Source organism: Gadus chalcogrammus, chromosome 11 (assembly GCF_026213295.1).
Source record: "Gadus chalcogrammus isolate NIFS_2021 chromosome 11, NIFS_Gcha_1.0, whole genome shotgun sequence".
In the NCBI taxonomy this organism is placed as follows: domain Eukaryota; kingdom Metazoa; phylum Chordata; class Actinopteri; order Gadiformes; family Gadidae; genus Gadus; species Gadus chalcogrammus.
The window spans coordinates 288,511-311,953 of record NC_079422.1 but is presented as its reverse complement, the minus strand read 5'-3'; positions in this window follow the sequence as shown (position 1 = coordinate 311,953).

The following is a 23,443-nucleotide window of genomic DNA, read 5'->3' as shown; positions in this document are numbered from 1 at the left end:
CCGGCTTCACCAAGCAGTGTATCGAGGTGTCTTTGGGAAAGCACCTAACCCTGACTGATGTCGTGATGTGATGTCGAAGCGCCTCAAGGCCATGAAGCGGCGAGAGCCGAGCGGGAAATGATGATGATGATGTATACAATAATGAGAAACAATTGTTTGATTAAATTGTAATCTTTTTGATTGGATAAACCAAATTATTTCTGATAGATATCTTAAATGAGAACCAATTGTTGGAGTGAATCAATATTTTTTTGTTTAGGATTTAACATACGATTTAAATGTATTAACTTCATTCAAAGAATAGAATTATACTTGGTGCCAAGTTGTATTATTTTGTTTTTATGAACATAGGAAATATTGTTTGAGGCAAGCTATATATTTGTCATTGGCTCAAGTTATGTAATATAGATGTGAACCATTACAGGGGTTGACACTAACGGTTGCCCGCTTGCCCGGGGCAAGTAAAAAAAATGTTTGGGCAAGTTGAGATTTTTTCTGGTTGCCCGAACGGGCAAGTGGATTTTGGGTGGATGTTAATATAAAAGCTATTTATTCAAATGTTTTTAGAAACTGCAGAACAACCTTTTGTTCCGCAAAACCACACAAAATAGAAGTATTTGCAATTGATCAGCGCGCTGTCTTCTCTTCTCTCGGAAAGCGAGTTAACAGACACGCATCGCTTCAGTGCGAATATAGCCCCGCCTTCTGTCACTCACTCGCAGTGCGTTCTCTGGCAGTGATTCGCTGAAGGTTAGCCAACACAGCTAGCATCTCAAGTGCAGCACCTCCGTGAACGGTTTAGGTAGAAGTTAAATGGAGTAGTGATGGAGGAGTGCAGTTTGGAAGTACTTTGGATTGAGGCAAATTATCAAGGAAAGTCAAGAACACGTTTTTGGGTTTCATAACTGTGCACATGCACACAGCAATAGCGATCTTTTTCACGAAATTGGACCCTCACAAACTACTGTATATATTACATGAAAGCTGAGCCTCCACTTATTCCAACAGTCCACTCCAAACCATATCATTCTGTGACTAAAACTCGCAAATAACGACTTAAGAAGAAACATCCCCTTTTCTTTTAACAACCAAAAAAGTATTACCTTTGTGATTTTTGTCCCCAAAGGTGATTCTGATCGATTAAAACCACCATAAACAGATTATCCAGTATCTGGGCCAAATTTTGCAACTTAACATGGTGTTTTCAATCAATGAATAAGAGAAGGTTTCTTCGGTAATAGGTAAATTGCCTTCAATCAGAAAACATATTCTTCAGCGCAATCTAGTGGCCATATATTTATTTGCGAGTGTTTGGCTTGGTGCATCCGATTGCCCTGAACTTTAAATAGAGGTGTCAAGTGTCAAAATTGTAAGATATCTACCTTTATTTGTGTCTCATAGTAAGACAGCGCTCCCAACTGATAACGACCAACTGATACTGATAATTATTTCAGGTGGAAATGTTATCTTCCACTTATGCTGTGTTCCATGGCTTTATTCACTTTAACCAAGTATTATCCCCATTGAATATTTCACTTGCACAACAATCTTTCTTTTGGCCCAAAGATGACATTATCGCCCTTGCCGTTGTGGAGATATAATCTATGTTCTTTCCTGAAAAAAACTTTTCCCTGATATCCAAAATGGTATAGAATATCGATCTTTTTCCAGGAATGGTGTTGAAGTTAGAAAATCCAGTATCGTGACTTACAACCCTACTAGAAACGCGATTGTGATTATTCAGTTAGAGCTACAAGAAACTTGAAAGTTAAAAAAGTCATATCTTTGCTACTACCTCTGACATTTAGTTATGTACATTTGCATCAAATCATGCAGGTCTACATATAACTTGGCGATAGCTTTAATAGGTTGCAACGGTGGACTGAAATCACTTCATGGCACGATGTGACCGCTCGATAAATAAGTAAACAAAGAGAAGTTTGTTATTTTTTAAACACATGTGTGGAAGCTAACATTCAGCTTCAGTCTGAGCTAGAAAGATTTTTCTGAGCCCCCCCAAAACCAGGCCGGGTGCCTGGCAAAAAGAGGCTCGTTCACGATTCTGATTATAATTTGGGCAAGTGAACATTACATTCGGGCAAGTTGAACCTGACCTGTACTTGCCCGATGGGCAAGTGCTTTTGAACCCTTAGTGTCAACCCCTGCATTACCCATGTTTTTTTTAATTGGTTCAACAGAAGGCTTTTTCCAGTGTAGGTAAGTTAGGCAGGTAGTTTGCTTCACCTCTTTTTGGCCGTTTCTTGCTTGAGGATTCTCCCTCTGGGTTGCCTTTACTTCTTTTGCCTCCATTGATTGCTACATCCTCACATCCAGCTTTTCGAAGCTTTGTGCGATAATTGGCCATCTTAAATTTAAGGCTGTTTTTCCAGCCATACCATCTGTGTGGTCCAGGCTCAGAGAGGCAGGGGTGTTTGCTAATCAGTGCTTTTGCAACACTGCTGAAGTCATCATCTTCAGGGTACGCCTTGAAACTGTACATCCTTTCAGCAAGCTTTTCTAGTATGTCATGCTTCATATCTCTTGGTAGAGTCATACGTGTTCCATCTTTCACAAAGGCAAGATCTGCCTGCATGAGTCTATACCCAACATCAACTGAGAAATTGTGTACGTCAAAAAACTCTGGCCACTGTTGTCTTAGCAATGGTGATGCTCCTACAGTCGACAGGATCTCAGTGTCTGCTGTGCTGCAATCAGTGTCTGATGGTGTGGTGGGTGATGACAATGCTATTAAATGGAGAGTCACAAGAGGGATGATTTTGACTGTAGCTCTTTCAGGTAAATCAGTTACTTCAGTCAAATTGCAGAGGGCATTATTGAAGTCTTGATCTTCATACTGCAGTTTAAAGTCATACTGCAGTGACAGTTTATCCACCAGTTGCACTTTGAATTCTTCAATGGACTGTGGTCTCTTATTTAAAGTCAACTTCCTTATATCATCTTCAGCAATGATGACTCTCAGCAACAACCTCTGGTCCATTTTGATAACTGTTTGATTCACTCAGCATAATATGTGCCGTTTAAGTGTGACAAGCTGCTTGTCTCCCACTCTGTAAAGTGAAATCGGAAAAACATCATTTAGTTCAGACAACTGAGTGACAGAGAACGTGGACAAATGGTTACTACAGAGCTCGTATGCTCTAAGATGTTCATTGTACCATGATGTCATGAGTCTGCAGACAAATATTATGTCTGTATTGATCACCACAATCTTTGCTATTTGTCTGAAATCCGGGAGCCCAGAGCATGATCCAACGGAAATGACCATATTAGCACTGTACTTAAGGCCATCTATGCAAACAGAAGATGCTACAAGGACTGTGTTCTTGTAGTTATTCCTGAGATAGAGACAGTTCTTCACATTGTCAAGAAATGAAGCAACCATTACAGACTTCACTTTGTTAATTTCAACAGATGGCTTGAAAAAGGAGGTTGCAGCTAAATGGAAGGCTATCATATGCTGGTGTCTGAGAGCTAAAGTAAGGGGTATGTTCTTGAAGTTGTGAATGTGACGCACAACGTTCTTGAAGAACTTGTGTTTGCCTTCAAAACGCATTGTCCACACATCACACAATGGACCAAAAGTTTGAATCAGTTGAGGGTAGTGCTCAATGTAGTGGTGTTTCGGTCGTAGCCTTTCGTTCGGGAAAACTTTCTGAAATATATCTCTAAACTCCAGAGGTGGTGGGAAATGTGAGAAGGTGAAATCCTCCCCCTTCTCACTGTCTCGCATTAGAGCTATTATTATTATTATTATTATTATATTGTGTGTGTGTGTATATATATATTAGATTGGGCTGGTGGAAGTTAGTCTTCCGTCCCGGTAGGGGGCAGTATAGTAATGTAGCTTTAGGTGAAGAATGTTCCCCCCCCAACTAATGGTCTGGCCCATACGGCCTTGATTGGGCCAATTGGCATTTCCCTATTTAAGGGCTGCTCATTTGGTGTTTGGGGGCTGAAGGTGGTGCTGGCTTGATGTGAGGCCAGTACGAGAGACTTATGTTTCGATTAGGTTATGCTATGTTTTGTTATCTTAGTTTTTGTTTGCTGACTGATGCAGCCATTTCCTTTGCTTTTGGAACGTTGCTCTATTTTTTTGTGAATGTTTTAATGAGAATTAAACTTCACTGTTCTTAGTCCTGCGTCCATTGCCCTCATTTTTGCCCACACTCGCAATTTCCAGTTGGCCGTATCCCAGATACGTGGGGTGACCATGCCGGTCCCTCACACCACCCATTAGGGGCGTATGCAACATGGTCTCACAGGAATCCGTGAAATGACCACGGACGCTTAACACAAAATCTGTGGCATCCTCACGGAAACACGCCAATTTCCGTGATATGGCCACGGCTTTTGCTCCAATGAGTGTTGATGACACTAATATTCCGTGGCACACACACAGATCCCCGTTTCAATGAACGAGTCGACCATGGGCGCTTAACTCATAATCCATGGTGGCCTCACGGAATCCCTTAAATTGTCCGCGATATGCCAACGGAATTGGCTCCAATGCAAGTTATGCCGTGTTTCCACTGCAGGGTGCCGTACGGTTCGGTTCGCCTCAGTCCGGGAGGGAGGGGGCGGTATAGCCCAGCTCAGTTCCGAGGTCGCGTTTCCACCGCAGACAGTACCCTTTATGGTAGGCCGGATGTCGATCGCTGCGGCAGCTACGTAAACAACGTCTTCCTCCCCAAGAATGTAGAGGAGCTTCTCCACCTCCTTGTTCGCCCAAGCAAGCGTTTTACGCGACATGTTCATTGTAAAGAATAATACCTCGAGGCTACTGTTTGTTTGTTTTTATCCCCACATCGCCCGGAAGTGACGGTTCTGTCGACCAATCAACGGAGGGGGTGTGTAGCTCGAATTTTAAGCGTCTCGTCTCGTTTTCAGTACTCCAACGGAGGAGTACTGAAAACGAGGGCAAAACGAGTACGGCTCAGTCCGGGTCACGCCCACTTTTGGCGGTGGAAACGCAATCCGTACCACACCTTTGCGAACCGAACCGTACCGCACCCTGCAGTGGAAATGCGGCATTAATGACTCATATTCCGTGGCACACACACACAGATCCCCGTTTCAACGACCGAGTCAACCTGGTCTCACAGGGATCCGTGAAATTACCATAGCCTATATATATATCAATGAAATTCATATTGACGGTATGGCACTATATCCCTGTTCTCGCCAATGCACCGATCTTGAATTTAATAGACCATTTTCGTCGCTTCGAGGAGGTCTGGTGGGCTCCGTATATAATAAATTAACATCCATATATTACGAAATAAATAAATATCTATAAATATATATGTGTATTTATATATATTAATATATATATATATCCTGTGGCAACCCCGATCGTCGGCGGCTGAGGTTTCCGGAGGAGATGGACCAAACAAGGCGTAGGTTAACGTTCGTTTATTTCGGTTAACCACTCATGCAAAAAAAGGAACAAAGGGGTGAACTCAGGTTCTTCCTGGTCTGGGAATAAAGGACACCGCGCCGGGTCTGGTCCTGCTGCGGGGGGCGGGGTCTCGATCCCCTGCGTCTTCGGCGGCTTAGTCCTGGGGGGAAGCGTATTGGCATTAGCGGGGGTTCGGGTAATCTCCACCCACTGCGTCTTTCCCGTTCGGTCGCCTTCTCCTGACTGGTGTCCACGCGGCCGTTAAGTCCCCTCCGCTGTCTTGCTCCGCCGGGTGCTCCGCATCTCCGTGATTGCGCGGGTGCGCTCGATGCTCCCTCCCGCATCGCTGCGCCGAGCGGCACATATCTCCCCCTGACTACCTGCCCGCGGAGAGGGCGCTGGCGGGGCTCGAACTCCTCCGTGGGATCGGGGTTGCCACACACCCCCCCCCTCAGCTGCAAGTCGGGGTCTGCCCGGCATAGGCCTAGGCAGGCGTCCCTCCGGGACAGTGCGTCTGCGTTGGCGTGTGCGCGTCCAGGCCGGTGGACCACCTGGAAGTGGTAGTCCTGCAGGGCCAGGAACCAGCGCGTCACCCGGGCGTTGGTGTCCTTGGCCGTGGCCATCCACTTCAGGGGGGCGTGGTCTGTGACCAGGGTGAAGGTGCGTCCGAGGAGGTAATAGCGGAGCTTCTCCACGGTCCACTTTATAGCCAGCGCCTCCTTCTCTACGGTCGAGTAGGCTTTCTCGCTGGTCAGGAGTTTCCGGCTGATGTAAGTCACCGGGTGCTCCTCGCCCGACCGGACCTGGGATAAGACCGCTCCCAGGCCCACCTCGGACGCGTCGGTGTGGACGACGAAGGGGAGGTTGAAGTCCGGGGTGATCAGGAGGGGCTCGGTGCAGAGGGCCCGTCGGAGGGACAAGAACGCCTCGTCGACCTCCTCTGTCCACTCGACCCGGTCAGGCAGAGCCCTCCGCGTCAACTCGTGGAGGGGGCTGGCCAGGGTCGCGAACGCCGGGATGAAGCGCTGGTAATATCCCACCAGTCCCAGGAATGACTTCACCTGCTTCTTCGTCCTCGGCCGGGGCCAGGTCTGGATGGTCTGCACCTTCTCCTCTTGCGGTTTGACGCTGCCCCTCCCCACCCGGTAGCCCAGGTAGGACGCCTCTTCGAGGCCCAGGTGGCACTTTTTAGGGTTGGCCGTGAGGCCGGCGGCTCGGAGCGCTCCCAGGACGGCACGGAGGTGATGTAGGTGCAGGTCCCAGGTGCTGCTGTGGATGACGATGTCGTCTATGTAGGCGGCGGCATATTCCCTGTGGGCCCGTAGGACCCGGTCCATCATGCGCTGGAAGGTCGCGGGCGCCCCGTGCACCCCGAACGGGAGGACCGTGTACTGGTACAGCCCGTCGGGGGTGGCAAATGCTGTCTTCTCCCGGGCCCGCTGAGTGAGAGGGACCTGCCAGTACCCCTTCGTCAGGTCCAGGGTGGTAATGAACCGGGCCGGCCCCAGCCGCTCTATTAGCTCGTCTATGCGGGGCATGGGGTAGGCGTCGAAGGCCGACACTTCATTCAGCTTCCGGAAGTCATTGCAGAAGCGGTACGACCCGTCCGGTTTGGGGACCAGGACCACCGGGCTGGACCAGGCGCTGTGGGACTCCTCGATGATCCCCATCTGCAGCATGCTGGTGACTTCCGCTCGGATGGCGGCCCGCCGTGCCTCCGGAATGCGGTAGGGCCGGAGTCGGACTCTGACTCCCGGTTCCGTCTTGATGTCATGGCTGACGGTCGCGGTCCTTCCGGGCCGCTCCGAGAAGACATCGAGGTGCTGGAGGACCACTTCCTTCAGGTCCTGGGACTGGCTGGGGCTCAGCTGGTCCCCCACTGGTACCTCGGGCAGGGGTAGTTGGGCGGATAGGGACAGGAGGGCTGGATCCCGCAGGGCTGTTGGTGGGTGCCACTGCTTCAGCAGGTTGATGTGGTAGACCTGGATGGTCTTGCGCCTCCCCGGTTGCCGCACCCGGTAGTTGACTTCGCCGACGCGGTCGATGACGTCGTAGGGGCCTTGCCATTTGGCCAGGAACTTACACTCAGCGGTCGGGACGAGGACCAGCACCTGGTCCCCCGGGTTGAAGGTGCGGAGCTTGGCCCCTCGGTTGTACACCCGGGCTTGGGCTTGCTGGGCCCGACCGAGGTGTTCCCGGACCACGGGCCAGATCTGCGCCATCCGGCCGCGCATCTGCTCCACATGCTCGACGACGGTGCGGTGGGGCGATGGTTGGCTCTCCCAGGCGTCCCGGGCGATGTCGAGCAGCCCTCTTGGTCGCCGGCCGTAGAGGAGCTCGAACGGCGAGAATCCCGTGGAGGCCTGGGGCACCTCTCGAACGGCGAATAGGACATGCGGAAGCAGCTGGTCCCAGTTCTTCCCATCGGCTTCCATGACCTTTTTGAGCATGGACTTCAGGGTTTTGTTAAACCTCTCCACCAACCCATCGGTTTGGGGATGGTAGACGGAGGTCCGGAGGTGGCGGATCTGTAACAGACTGGTGAGGCCTTTCAACACCCGGGACATAAAACAGGACCCCTGATCCGTCAGGATCTCCCGGACGATTCCCACCCGGCTGAATAGGACCATTAGCTCCCTCGCCACTGCCTTGGCGGTGGCGGCCCGTAGAGGAACTGCCTCTGGGTACCGTGTGGCGTAATCCACCATGACTAGGACATAGCGGTGACCTCGACTAGTCTTGGGGAGGGGACCTACGATGTCTAGCCCCAGCCGGTCGAACGGGACCTCTATCAGCGGCATCGGTATGAGGGGGTTCCGGACCGTGGGCCTCGGGGCGGTGTGTTGGCACTCGGGGCACGCCCGGCAGTAGTCCTCTACGTTCCGTTTTACCCCCGGCCAGAAAAATCGGTCCAGGATTCTGTCCCTCGTCTTGTCCACCCCCAGGTGAGCCCCCAATAGGTGTGTATGGGCCATGTAGAGGACCTTGCTGACGTACGGCCTTGGAACGACCAACTGTTCTACCTCCTTACCCCCTCTCTGTACCACCCGGTATAGTAACCCCCCCCTTGTGCTGAAGTGTGGGTACCGCCTGTCACTCACCGAGTCCCGCGAGAGGCCCTCGTGGACCTGGACGTGTCCCCAGGCGTGGCGGAGGGCGTCGTCCTCCAGCTGGGCGGTGGCGAACTGTCCTCCCTTGCCGGGTCCTCCCCCGTCGGCCAGGGGGTAGTCGGTGAAGTCTATGAGGGGCGGAGACTCCTCCTCGTCTGGCGGAGGGGCCTGCTCGGAGCCCGTCAACGTGTCCGGGGTCCCCGGGGGAAGGGACACCGTGGACGAGGCGGGGGCATGTCGTGCCGCCTCTCTCGGGGCCCTGTCGGGGGACTCGTTCGAGTCGGACCGGGAAGGCGTCGGGTGGGAGGCCATATAGGCGGGCCGGCTACGCAGCCGGCGGGGTAGGGTCCGAGGGGGTCGGCGTCGGGGTGCCTGAAGCTCGGCCCCTAGCAGTTGGGCGAAGATCGGGCAGTCCCGCCCGATTAAGAGGGGCATCGGGAGGTTTGGGACCAGCCCGGCCCGAACCGTGAAGGTGCCCTTCGGGGTCCGGACTGTGATCTGCCTCGTGCTGTAGGACTCGGTCTGCCCGTGGATACAGCCGACGTCGATCCTCCCCCCGGGGGCCCCGTCCGCCAGGTCGGGTCGGACCAGCGTAACCACGCTCCCGGAGTCGAGCAGGGCGTGGGTGTCGTGCCTCCCCACGCGGACCGGTAGGCTGGGGGTGTCGGTCCTCTCGTGGGACCAGCAGGTGGTGCGGAGGCAGACCCCCCCTCTCCTGTCGGACGGACTGGCCGTGGGCATGGATACGTCTCCGGCTCCGGGACAATGGCGAGCCAGGTGGCCCGTTTGGCCGCACGTGTAGCACCTCCACTCCTCTCTCTGGGTCGGAGGGGCGGGCCCTCGGCGGTCCGCGATGGTCTGGTTCGGGTAGGCGGGTGCGCGGGTGGGCGGTGCCTGGGTGCGCTGGCTCTCCGGCGTCCGTCCGCGCCGCTCGGTCCGCGTCTCCCCCGCCCCCCCCGGGGCCGGGGTCGCCCCGCCGCACAGCCGCTGGGTGACCTGGTGGTTCTCCAGTAACTCCACGAGGTCGTTCACCGTCCTGGGTTGGTTTCCGGAGGCCCAGCGTTTGGCCCCGGTGGGCAGGGCTCGGATGCAGCGGTCGATCACCAGCCGGTCCAGGTGCGGGGGACCCTCCCCCTCGACGAGCCACCGCTCCGCCAGGCGGACGAGTTGTGATACCTGGCTCCTCACCGAGCCCAGGGGGTCGTACACCCAGTCGTGGAACCGCTGCGCCTGGGCTGGGAGGCTGTGGCCGTAGTGGGCGAGGATGGCCCGCTTGAGCGTGGGGTAGTGCGCCGCCTGGGCCGTGCTGAGGTCGCGGTGGGCGCGTTGAGCGTCCCCGGACAGGAAAGGCGCCAGTATGTAGCCCCACTGGTCCGCTGGCCACCTCTCACGGGCCGCGGTCCGCTCAAAAATCTCAAGGTATGCCTCAACGTCATCGTCCGGTCCCAGTTTGGTGAGCCGCTTCGTGGGGGCGGCGTGAGACGGCTCCCGTGCGAGCTGCTCAGCCATCCGGGCCATGCATCGCCGCAACACCTCGATCTCCTCCTCCCGCGTTGCGGCCGGGACTCCGGGTTGACTCATGGTCCTCTAGGGTCTGCCGTAGGATCGCGTTGCCTGCATTCTCCACCACTGTGGCAACCCCGATCGTCGGCGGCTGAGGTTTCCGGAGGAGATGGACCAAACAAGGCGTAGGTTAACGTTCGTTTATTTCGGTTAACCACTCATGCAAAAAAAGGAACAAAGGGGTGAACTCAGGTTCTTCCTGGTCTGGGAATAAAGGACACCGCGCCGGGTCTGGTCCTGCTGCGGGGGGCGGGGTCTCGATCCCCTGCGTCTTCGGCGGCTTAGTCCTGGGGGGAAGCGTATTGGCATTAGCGGGGGTTCGGGTAATCTCCACCCACTGCGTCTTTCCCGTTCGGTCGCCTTCTCCTGACTGGTGTCCACGCGGCCGTTAAGTCCCCTCCGCTGTCTTGCTCCGCCGGGTGCTCCGCATCTCCGTGATTGCGCGGGTGCGCTCGATGCTCCCTCCCGCATCGCTGCGCCGAGCGGCACATATCTCCCCCTGACTACCTGCCCGCGGAGAGGGCGCTGGCGGGGCTCGAACTCCTCCGTGGGATCGGGGTTGCCACAATCCACATACATATTTATACATAGGCCTATTTATTTATTTTTTTGTTGCTTCGAGGAGTTTTGGTGGTCTCCGTATATAAATAAATAAATAAATATAAATAAACCGGTAGGCCTATGTAGCCTACATACCTATTTACATACATACATATAAATTACTATTTATGTATTACATACGGAGAGCACCAGACCTCCTCGAAGCAACGAAAGTGGTCAATTAAATTCAAGAAGGGCCGGCGAGAATATTAGGGATATAGTCAATATGAATTTCATTCATTTCTGAGAGGAGGGTCAATGGTCCGATACAGATCTCGTTATAACAGGGGTTAATCTAAACCGGGAAAGAGGGGCGCTGCGCCTCCTTGTTTCAACCCAGCGCCTCCTTGTCGAAAATTTTAAATTACTTAAAATCTCACGGAATGGAGAGCGAGCAAGCAAGACCGCGCACAGGAGACAGACGCGCTCCTAACGGCGTTCGCATCTGTGTAGCGAGCGCGCAGCACAACAGAGAGGCTCACGTGTGCACGTGAGCCTCAGGCGCCTCCTGATTGGCCTGGATCGGTAAGTCAACCAAGTGTTTTTAAAATGTCGTGCCGCGGGGCGAAGAAACGCAAGGATTGTCTGGGGCAGAAGAAGATCACGTCGTTTTACTATAAGGAACCTAAGAGAGATGGCGGAAGCGAGATCGGCCCCATTGAAGGAGCGATTGAAGGCTCCACTGAAGGAGCAATCGTCGGCGAGGGATCCAGGGCGTTACTGGAAGACTCAACCGCGCCCAGCGAAAGCGTGTTTGGGGAATCGGTGACTCTTGACAGCCAGCTGACTGGAGAAAATGAAGGAAACTAATGTTCCTTTGAAAGGCAAGAAGAGAAAAGGATGGAGTTCAAGCAAAGGTTCAAGTAAGTTATTACCACTTGTTATTACCAAACTCCACGACGTGCGGGAAGTCCATTAGCTTTGTAGAACTTTACAGCTCGAAGGCTGTTATCCCTTTTATCTCCCGTTGACAACATCCAAAAATGTTGGATGGCTGCACACATACAAGGCTATCGCAACCCTGTATCTTTTGTGTGATATCCTACCGCACCTATCTGCCCTCAGCAAATGCTTTCAACAGAAGAGCCTGGACCTGACCGAAATCCAACGTGCAGTCGAGGCCAAGAAGCAGGTTGTGAGGGAGGCCAGAGATGCGCCGCTGGTAGGAGGCAGGCTGGATGAGCTGGACCAGGACCTAGGTCCTGAGGGGAGACTGTACGATCTCGACATCATGGATTCCGTTCAGCAGAGGCAACAGTTCTCCCAAGTCCGTAGGGAATTCATTGACAATGTGATCGAAAACATGGAAGGACGATTCCCCCAAATGGACCTGTTAAGCGCATTCAGTGCTCTAGATCCGGCACGCTTGCCTACGAACTTGACAGGTGAGTATGGGTGGCAGAACATCACCACCCTGTCAGAGTTTTACTCTGAGGGGCCCTTCCCAATCAACCGGCAGGAACTTCGGGATGAGTGGATTGGGTTCAGGTAACAGCTTGCAGGCTACAGAGGCCAAACACCCAAAGTGATGTGCCAGCTAGTGTCCTCCAACGTCACCCTGTCCTGCCAGTACCCTAACATCAAGGTAATGTACAACAGGATGGTGGTGATACCTGCTCACACTGCAGACTGTGAGCGGGCATTCTCTGCCTTGAAACGAGTCAAGACCAGGCTGCGGTCTACACTAACAGCTAAGAACCTCAACCCAATCAACCGGCAGGAACTTCGGGATGAGTGGATTGGGTTCAGGCAACAGCTTGCAGGCTACAGAGGCCAAACACCCAAAGTGATGTGCCAGCTAGTGTCCTCCAACGTCACCCTGTCCTGCCAGTACCCTAACATCAAGGTAATGTACAACAGGATGGTGGTGATACCTGCTCACACTGCAGACTGTGAGCGGGCATTCTCTGCCTTGAAACGAGTCAAGACCAGGCTGCGGTCTACACTAACAGCTAAGAACCTCAACCACCTGCTGATGGTGCGGATCGAGGGACCAGACATAAGCCAATTCAAATTTGACCAAGCAGTGGAGCGTTGGGGGGGGCTGAGGAATAGAAAAATACTAATTTAAATAATAAAGATAAAGTGTTCTTCCAGCAGGTTCCCGAAGTACGTGTTTTTTTTTCTATATACATTACTGTATGTAATGTTCTGCATCTATGGTAACTTAGCCATTTTGAGTAATTTGGCTTTACTATACGAGTCAACATACTGGTCCTTCACAAGCCTCAGAATGATCCATTTCTACCTCAAATTTTCAAAAGCTCCGCACCGCGGAAGGGGGGGAAACCCCCCCTTCCACACCTTCCCCCCCGCTCGGTTTTCCCCCTTGTGAATTTTTTCTAGTTATAACAATAATTTATATCGATGTAACAAGAAAGGATGTAATGATAACGCCAAGAAAATAAAGGCTAGGCCTACATGGTTATAATAATTTTTAGATAATTAACTTACAAACTTACAAACAGACAACGAGACAATCTGGTTGTGGGCCAGCAGAGGCTGCATTTTGACCAAATTCGGCCTATAACCTTATAAATATAATAGTCTAACTCTATATGTCAAATGTATGATATGCTGTAGGCCTACGTATGGGCTAGTTTTTTTTATATTAGAAATATTTGAATATTGTCATACCTGAACCACATTCCCCATAGAAACAGTACACTGTGTAACTTGGTGTTACAACCCTCTTCGTTGATTGGATTGTTGGAATTGGATTGTAAATGGTCAGATAAAGATCTTGTTGTAACGATAATAGATACATGGTCTATTTATAATATTATAACTAAATAATTGTATATTTATTTATGTATAATATATATTTTAATATTTAATTTATTCAATATTAAACCAATGCATTTCAATCGGGAGATTATTTTCGATATAAGAAGGGAGGGGCAGGCTGCGCAGGATTCGTCAAAACAACAATCCGATTTATCCGATTTTTTGAACGAACCCCCTCAAAAACTGAACTTCACCACGTTCCTTAAACCGAGGCCCCGTCCACACGGAGCCGAATTTACTTATGTGAAAACCGCATAAGTCTTAAAGTGCGTAAGTGCGTTTCGGCCGACCGTCCAGACGGAGCCGGCGAATCCAGTGCCCGAAACCGCACATTTCTGAAACCACCCTCGGAGGTGGTTTCAAATCTATCCGAACCTATGCTGTTTCATTTTAGGATTCGTGTTGTTAAGTATTTTAAGAAGCAGCATTACCCTCACATAGCCACAAGGGGAGCAAGACCTTATTGAAGGCTGCTCCACCACAGAAGGCATCACCTTTAGTTAAGGTGAAGAACCCGTCCTCTCTAGCGGGTGATTTCGAACTCCAGAGGCAGAGATCAATAGGTAGACGGAGCAGAAAGCCACCCGGGCCTAAGCCCGGGGGGCTTGAAGTAGATCACGGTATTTTCCTCTCACACGCGTTAGATACAATTCCCTCCATAGTCTCCATTTACCATACCGAAACATGCCGACTTTATAACAAATAAAGTGAGTTAAAGTAAAGCAACCCGGGATTGGACAACTTTCTTCAAGAATATGCAACATATTTGGTGACCCACGACGTTTGGAAGAAAGTCCCGAGAATCCCGGCGGGCGCGACGCTAAAACAACTTCAACAGGCCACACACGTCTGAGGTAAGTAGAACTCATTGTCTTAAAGATTTAATCTGAAATAGGATTGGTTATAAGAACATTTAGGTGTAAGTTTGTTTTAGCCACCGTCCGATCTTGCTGCTCCAGAGGCCTAGCATAACAACACGTGTAGATCAACGGTTGCAAGGAACTCGTTTGGAAGAAAGTCCCGAGAATCCCGGCGGGCGCGACGCTAAAACAACTTCAACAGGCCACACACGCCTGAGGTAAGTAGAACTCATTGTCTTAAAGATTTAATCTGAAATAGGATTGGTTATAAGAACATTTAGGTGTAAGTTTGTTTTAGCCACCGTCCGATCGTGCTGCTCCAGAGGCCTAGCATAACAACACGTGTAGATCAACGGTTGCAAGAAACTCTGAAGGCCCTCCCTCCCCCCTTTCTTTACGCTTGAGTTGTTTTGAGTGCTCGTCGTTAACAATCGTTCTTGGTACTGGTTGAGAGGTAAACCTCCCCTATCGGTCTCTGTATAGATCGGGCCAAAATAGTATATTAACGAGAGTTATCTTTCACTTCTCCGCTGAGGCCGGCACGGTCTGTGTTCCTAAGCAGTAGCACCATAGCGGACGTTCGGAGTGTATACTATCTTATCTGCCGATCCGCTAAATGTTACCCTAAACGGCATGCTTACATTTTACATTCAAGTCTGTTGGTATTTTCTTATTAAAGACGATGAATTATTAAGGTAAAAGACCCCCTGACCCCCGACACTCGTAAAAGTCCCCACCGCCCCCCCCTCCAGGCCCCCTACACACAAGTACCCCCCCCCCCCCCACCCCACCATTCTAACGCCTCCCTCCCCTTGAAACCCTTTCATGTCCCTCTAAAGATCCCGTCCAACACCCCACTCCCCTCCCCCGCACCCCCTTCGTGAATTTACTTTCAAACACTCTCTTCCCCTACCCTTCCTTATTCATATTGCTTAAAGAAGGCCACTCGCCTCTCTATTGTTAGTTAAATTGAAGTTATTTTCTTATTGTTCTTTCTTCCCCTTGCTCCCTCCCACCATAGACATGTGTTGGAACAAATGTAAATTTAGTTAAGTGTTTGTATATTTGGGGGTCTGTGTGTCTGAGTGCTGAAATACAGGGAGCCAGTCCCTAGTTGATATCGGCAAAACACACAAATATTTGTGTAGGTTGTAATCAATGTTTTTTGATTCACCAACATTAATAGTTTAAACGATCTGTAAATGTTTACATTTGTACTAAATTTATTCTTTCTCTTCAGGCCTTTGCAACCCAAGCAGTGATGGATGCCCGGCATTCGTCATTTTCATTGTTTACATTTCTTAATATTCTCTCTCTCTCTCTCTTCAGGAAAAAGCAGTATATGCAGTAACGAATGCCTAACACTCAGACATTATGTTTTTCAAGGTTGCTGGGCCCTTCTGTCTGTTTTCATGCGTTTTGTGTATCAAAACAGGAGTGCAATAGACACGGGTTGTGTCATGCACAATGATATTAGAGAACCAGGATGGTTCAAATAGACACAGGGTTCAACTGCTAAAATAATATGTTTAATTAATAAATGATGCACATGGTTTTAACCGGTGCACAAGGCGGGAGTTAGCTCAACTGCTGTAGTTCAATTACAATAACATTTGTTTCAACCGATAACTTCTGAATTTTTCTTTTAGGTTCAGTTTTTGTTTTGTTTATAGAATATCACCATATATTTAATACCAAGATGTGCATAATTGTTGTAAGTTTGGATGACTCTTTATTCTACCTAGTTTAGACGGTTTTGATTGACCTAGCTCAAGATTCACCAGGTGTCAAACGTAGGATTGTGGCACTTCCTGGGAGCCCCTGAGCCACACGTCGACTGCACCAGGCGTCAAAACGTAGGATTGTGGCACTCCTTGGGAGCCTCCGAGCCACGCGTTAATCGACTAATCGTTCCTGCAGTGTTCTGAGGTGGTAACGGTGGAGCTCAATGGGAGGCTCCGGGAGAGTTAACAATCGCGGGCTCACACGGGGAGTGGTGGCGGTGGGGCTCATGGGGAGGCCCCGGGAGAGTTGTCAATCACGGGCTCACACGGGGAGAAATCAAGTAAGTCAGTAAGTCAGAAGGTTGAAATAATGTATCGATTTGATGTTGACCAACAAAAAACTAGATAATTATAATAATAAATACTGTTCATGTAATGGTATAGTTAGGTCTGGGACCTGCGTAGCTAAAAAAACTGTTTTGGAAATAGTAATGAACGTGTCCGGGACATGTATAGCTATAAAATTATTAAAGATAAAACTGGGTTTTACTTTACTTCACTTTGCTAAGACATATGGACGTTTGATGTGGTATGCAAAAGGTGGCGCAATAGGATGTTGTGCAGAGAATAAGGCGTATGCACGTTTGATGTGGTATGCGATGTACATAGGAGTGAATCAAAGTGTGGAAAACATCAAATGCGAGCAATAGGTAGAATAAATGAAGATTAGTTCATCCAATATACATAGTTAGTGTAGGACAATCGGGTAGTATGATGAAGGTAACTGTTATTATGAGATACGGTTAACACAGAAATGATATTGAACATGCAAATTTTAACATTGTTATTTCCCTTTTACATCTTTTTGGATATAGCAACTTGGTTGCACTACGGCGTTGTTAGGTTTGGTTGTCATTCAATGCGCATGGCTGAAGCAATGCGCAAGGAGGGATGTAGTGTGAAATTAAATCAAAGTAGATACTGTAAAACAATTACAATTAGAATTAATGGAAATATGTTTTTGAACAACTAACTGCTGTACATGAGTTTGTATTTCTGCAATAGAAACAAAAGTTCCAGAACCAGATGCAGACACACCCGGAGCCTACAAACCACCACCGCCGAGCAAGGACTAACAGTCACATGAGGAGATCAAATAACAGCAGGATTTGAATCGGTTCTGTTTTGGTTGTCCACCATTAGAAAAATATTGTTTGTATAAATAACATATCATAATCAGCAACAGTTCATATAGTTTTCCACAAATAAGGTTAAAGGAATATATAAGGTATGGATATGTTATTGACAGAGCAATGAGGGATGTATGCGATGATAGGCACGTACTTTTATCCCCAATAACACAGCTCCGGTTGGGTTGGTGGCCAGGGCGCTGGCATGATTACAATCCCTCAGGTTCGAATTGGCAGAGAACTCCGGCATTAATGACCCTTTCACAGGATGGATGGAGAATATGTTTTGGAGGTGGAAAGGCATGATCCAGTAAGTGCCCGTTGCGGGAATAAATGCAGAGACCGTGTTAATTGTCACTGGCTGCCGTTGTATTCCCTGTGCACGAGGGCTACTGCATCTGCTGATCACCACAGCAGTGGGCGCTACAGAAGCGCCAAGTGCCATTCAGGCTTACATGGGGATCAGATATGATCCGATGAAAGTGAACGATACATCACCTGAGGAGCCCGACCCTATCCAGCTGTAATATGTAGAATAGTCAACACCTATACTATTCTAGTAGAATCGCCTGTCTAAGATAATCAATATCCTGGATTTACTTGAATAATTAATTATTGAACCACCAAGACGAATTGTGTTTGTTATTATATAGTATTGTTTGGTTGCGAGTGCAACCCGTTATTTCTGTATCGCTGCATTGATAATGGTACTGTTGATCTTCTTTGAGACGGTTGTTTACAGGCCACCTGTTGCTGACGCGACGACGATGGAGAACCTGTTTGGAAGCTCCCATGATGTAAAAGTAACCTCTTTGTGAGCTGAGTCCTTGACAAGGAGGGACGAGTCTTGGGTTCATGAACTACAGGCCCGACGGCGACAGAAGAAACAATGGCTACGATAATAACAACGCCCAAAACCACCCACATGCAATACACGAAGATCACCTGAACCACCCAAATCCATGCTAGCCTATCAATCATTTTGAATTTTTAAAATTGTATTATGACTACCAATTTTTACTTTACTTTTGCACATGTTGAAAATTGTATGACCTTGTAGCACATAACCGAAGGGTATTAGCTTAGAATTTCTATGGATACTTTTGTTTGTGTGTTGTTTGACCATATGATTGTATGATAATAAGATATATGTTCATTGTTGTATTGTTAAATAATGACCTGTATTTCCTATGAGACCCACAATGTGAATACCGTTTCAGTATTATCGGGAACGCATAGTGGTTTTTCTCTATTTCGAGAGTTGTTCCCACACGGTTGATGGTGTCGATGATTTATCCTACTTTGACTATGTTTTCGGTGTGGTAAATGGTGTTTATGATTTAAAATATTATTGTATGGTCATCTGAGATGACCAAGGAGGGATTGTTAAGTATTTTAAGAAGCAGCATTACCCTCACATAGCCACAAGGGGAGCAAGACCTTATTGAAGGCTGCTCCACCACAGAAGGCATCACCTTTAGTTAAGGTGAAGAAGCCGAAGCCAATTACGTCACTAGGCCACGCCCACTTGACGTCCTCTCTAGCGGGTGATTTCGAACTCCAGAGGCAGAGATCAATAGGTAGACGGCGCAGAAAGCCACCCGGGCCTAAGCCCGGGGGGCTTGAAGTAGATCACGGTATTTTCCTCTCACACGCGTTAGATACAATTCCCTCCATAGTCTCCATTTACCATACCGAAACATGCCGACTTTATAACAAATAAAGTGAGTTAAAGTAAAGCAACCCGGGATTGGACAACTTTCTTCAAGAATATGCAACAGTGTGGACGCCTGAAACGCAAACAATGACGTCTTTAGCTCTCACTGTCTGGTGGCTTATTACGTCACTCTGAGAGATGCGCACAGACATATTTGGTAGTGACACAGCCTACAACCTATTCGTGAAAGCAGAACATCGAGCTCATTGATTGAACGAGGCAGGGTTATTTGAAATAATTCATGAAGATATCATGTGTGAGAGGTCATTCCTCCCCCTGAGTGTTTATTGACTATTTCTGGTGATTGAAATGCTCATTGCAAGCTTCCTATTTATGTCTAGTGTACCCCTACTGTCCACAAGCATCCCCCCCCTCCCCATATGGATATGGAGAATTGTTGCCATGCCCCCGTGGTTGTGGTGTCATATTTATGAAAGAGGGCATTCAAATGCTACAATGATCAATTAGGAGGCCGAAGCCCGAAAGGAAGTGATGCAATAGGTAACTTCTGAGTTAAGGACAGTAACAAGTAGGCTATAGACCTTTAAGTGATTCTGTGAGGCCACCACAGATTTTGAGTCAGGCGCCCGTGATCGACTCGTTCATTGAAACGGGGATCTGTGTGTGTGCCACGGAATATGTCATCAACTTGCATTGGAGCAAAATCCGTGGCCATATTACGGAAATTGGCGTGTTTCGGTGAGGATTCCTTGGATTTTGAGGTAAGCGTCCGTGGTCATTTCACGGATTCCTGTGAGACCAGGTTGGCCGTATGACTGTTAGACATTTAACCAAAGAACAAGGGACTAGAAACACGTCAAATGACTAAATCAGCCCAGCTGCTCTAGCCACATGTAGATAAGAGTTTATCTGCAAATTGGTAAATGTAGAGTCAAAAGCAGGCGTTGTGTCTGCCAGTGTGAGATGAGCCCAGCTGGACCCCTCCCAGGTTCGGGTCTCAGGGGGCGGACCCCTCCCAGGGGGCGGACCTCTACCAGGTCCGGGTCTCAGGGGACACCGGACCGCAACACCTTCTCTTAATTCCCTCCATGTGAACTTCTGATTCTGTAGTGATATCGTAGTATCGACTCTCATTCAACAGATACACGGTGAACACTAGTTCTTCACCAGAGGGGATTATGTGCTGCATGCCAATCTGAATTTGGCCATGAGGATTAAATAAAATCCTGGTAGAAATCTATGGAAACATGGGGGTTGAAAATTAAGGAGCTAAATGAGTGACCCACAGATAGACTCCAGAGAATGCATAAGGAGCTTTCTAAGACAGCGGCTGTCAGCCCAAGCTAGCGATCTCCTGCGTAACAACTCTGTAATACGGCATCACAGAACAGCGGACTGGGAACAGCCAATCACAGCAGCCCAACCAGGGCTACTCTGTGCTGCTACAATCTGTTAAATGCTATTCTACTCCATTGTATGTCATCTTCTTCCTTCCGTATTCGTATTTCTATATTCTAGGAATAGACGTCACTGTTATTATCATGTCTACTTGGATTGAACGTGTGTAACGGTGTGATATTTTGTTATTTTGTTAGTTTTTAGTTTGAGAAAATGGGCTCTGCTGATAGGAAGTGGGAGTGGTTTACACAGACGGGAAAAACAATGGCCCTACTTATTTTCACTGATTCAAGAGGAGACAAAGCTAGAGCGGCTTTGTTGACAGTAGCGGCTAATCATCCGAGCACACTTCACAGCCGTGTGTTTGTAAGACACTTTAAGCATGACCGAGACATTTCTACATCCCCCCTGACATGAAATCGCACAAGCATGCGTGTCTGCATGTCAGGAAGCGCATTTGACTTGCTTATTGCCAAATTAACCTATTTTAACTTCTCAAACAGCGCCCTCTGTTGGATGAAATCATACCTGTCAGACAGGAAACAGGCAGTTCAAATTGGTGATTCATTATCTTCCTATCTAACTTGTTCTGCTGGAGTACCACAGGGCTCAATATTGGGCCCTGTTTTATTCAGCCTGTATGTCAATAACTTACCAGATGTCTGTAGAAATATTAAAGTGCAACTATATGCTGACGATACTGTATTATACTGTCATGCCAGCTCAATCAAAGAAGCTGCTGCAGTACTCTCAGGAGCAGTGGCGGACTCAGGGGGGGGGCAGGGGGGGCGACCGCCCCCCCCTCGTGGCTCAATGGTTAAAAAAGCGCGCTAAAGTGCCCTTCAAGAGTGTCAAAAACGAGAGGAAATGCCTTATTGGCTGCCCTTTTCACGTGCAAAACATGATTAGGTGCCCTCTAGGGTGCTCCTTCATACAATAAATTATGATGATGTCCCCTCTAGAACAAGAAAATTCAATGACGTGCCTTAATGAGTGCCATTATATTCCCCTTCTGCCCGCCTGGTGCCCTTTTAGTGCCCCCTTTAGTACCCTGATAATGCCCTTCTGCCCGTCTGGAGCCCTTCTAGTGCCCTGATAGTCCCCTTCTGCCCATCTGGTGCCCTTCTAGTACCCTGATAGTGACCTTCTGCCCGTCTGGTCCTTCTAGTGGCCTTCTAGTGCCCTTCTAGTACCCTGATAGTGCCCTTCTGCCCGTCTGGTCCTTCTAGTGCCCTTCTAGTGCCCTTCTAGTACCCTGATAGTGCCCTTCTGCCCGTCTGGTCCTTCTAGTGCCCTTCCAGTGCCCTTCCAATGCCCTTCTAGTGCCCTGATAGTGCCCTTCTGCTCATCTGGTCCTTATAGTGCCCTTCTAGTGCTCTTCTGCCCGTCTGGTGCCCTTCTAGTGCCCCTCTGCCCGTCTGGTGCCCCCATGGTTGAAAAAGTGTGCTAAAGTGCCCTCTATGGTTGTGAAAATGAGAGAAAGTGCCTTATTGGCTGCCCTTTACACGTGAACAAAATGTAATGAGTGCCCTAGGTAGCCCCTGATGATGATGATGTGCCTTCTGGAGCAAGAATATGGCAAACCGAAAAAAACATGTTGTGGTTAGCTATTGAGGTACAGACGTTCCTCTCTTTGGTAGCTGACGAACGGGGAATGCGAGGCTTTGCTTTCATGTGGCGTCGCCATGACAAACAGGTACATCGAGTGGTACTTAAATCTCCACTGGATAACGAAGCAAAAAGTGGATTAAGAGTATGTCAGTACCCATAGTGGAAAAGCGCAATTAGATGCCAAGTTAGAAAAACTTAATATTTTCAGTTTGCATAATCCGTTTAAAATGTATATACATTTTTTGAGCGTTCAAGATCATTCAAGTGTAGGTCATTTCATGCAAGAGAGACGATAATGGTCAGCTATCACCTCAACATGAAGGAAAACTTCCTTACATTTTTCCGTTGCTGGCTGTCAGCGGTCAAAGACTGTATGGTAGCGACACTTTGAATTTTCTCCAGTCTAATTTTTTACTTAAATGTTAGTAAAGATGAAAGCAGTAAGGCATCCTCCTTTCTTTGGCTTAATGTGAAAGTGCACATGGATGTGAACAACTCATTTAGGTGTTTATAAAGTCGCTAGAATAAGGGGAAACAGTGTCTTTGAAGCAAATTTTTTTCTGGGGGAGGACACCCAGACCCCCCCTTTAAATTATGAGCCCAAATATTCTTTTAAGTGCTACATGGAGATGTAACAAGTGCCCCGAATGGGACCTTCAAGGCAGCGCTTGCTAAGGTTAGGGGATAGGACCTTCCAGGCAGCGCTGCCTTTAGGGCTCCGTTGGGGGAACAAAACACAATCAAGATAGAAAAGCCACTGTGTCCGCTGGTGGGGCCCCATGTTGTCCAGAATGTGCCCTTTTAATTTTTTCGCCCCTGCCCTTCAAACACTCTGAGTCCGCCACTGCTCAGGAGCCATGGTGCCAGTGTCCCATTGGCTCCAAAACTGTTGTTTACATCTGAATACAAAAAAAACTAACTAACTACGGGACAGCAACCATCAGTCATGGTTGGTGGTGAGAGACATGAGGTGGTTGAATATTTTAAGTACCTCGGGGTCATCTTCGATTCTAACCTTAATTTTAAGCAGCATGTTAAGAAAGTTAAAAACACAATTAAATTTAATTTATCAAATTTCAAGCATATAAGACCTTTCCTGACTATTGAGACAGCAAAGACTTATATGCATGCAATGATATTTACTCACATCTCGTACTGTTACACAATATGGTCACATACATCTGAGAGCACTTTAAAACCAATCAAGTCTTTATTTAAGAGAACTCTTAAAACACTAGACAAAAAACCTATATACTACCATTATTGTAAAATTACAAATAAACACAAAATCATGGACTTCGATAGTTTTCAGCTGTTTTTGGATGTCTGTCTAATCTTTAAGGTTCTGAACGGTCTACTCTAGCCCCTCCACCATTACAGAATTTTATAAAGAAGAAATCCTCTACAATAAATACCAGAGCACTAACTAGAGGTGACTACGAAATACAACGCCGCAAGACCAAATTTGGTCAAATGGTGGTGTCCATCAGAGGAACACAGTCC